This window comes from Apaloderma vittatum, unplaced genomic scaffold, assembly GCF_000703405.1.
Source record: "Apaloderma vittatum isolate BGI_N311 unplaced genomic scaffold, ASM70340v1 scaffold10900, whole genome shotgun sequence".
NCBI classification, from domain to species: Eukaryota; Metazoa; Chordata; class Aves; order Trogoniformes; family Trogonidae; genus Apaloderma; species Apaloderma vittatum.
Genome location: NW_009694013.1, coordinates 5,250 through 5,759, shown reverse-complemented (window position 1 = coordinate 5,759; position 510 = coordinate 5,250).

The following is a 510-nucleotide window of genomic DNA, read 5'->3' as shown; positions in this document are numbered from 1 at the left end:
AGGAAAAGAAGGCTTATAGTTTCCTGTGCATGTGAAAAAGGATGAAATATTTGTTTTTCTTTGAATCTTTGTGCTTAATTTTAGCTGTGAAATGGAGAGGGGCAGCTTTTTTTCTTCTTTTGTCTAGGTCGTGTTGTAGCTGCAATCATACTGCTGGCAAATATTAGGTATAGCTATCAATCATTTTCTTAAATCCTCATTGAATACCCAGATATTGTTGGAAGCTGTTGCTGTTCAGCCTAGACAGGTAGTGACCAGAGGTAACTTTCAGTTGGAAGGGAGAGGGGAAAAAAAAAGCATTAGAGAAACATTTCAGTTTGCATCCGTTCCTGGTTTCTGTGCTTAGAAGTAGAACCAGAGCAGCTTCTCCCATTTGTATGCCATCTGTCTCTTGCCAAAAACAAAACAACACAAAACAAAAAAAGAATGGGGAAAAAGAGGGCAGAAAAAAGCACTTTTGGACCTAACATACTCTTTGGTGATCAGTATCAAAAATGTATTGTTACGGTT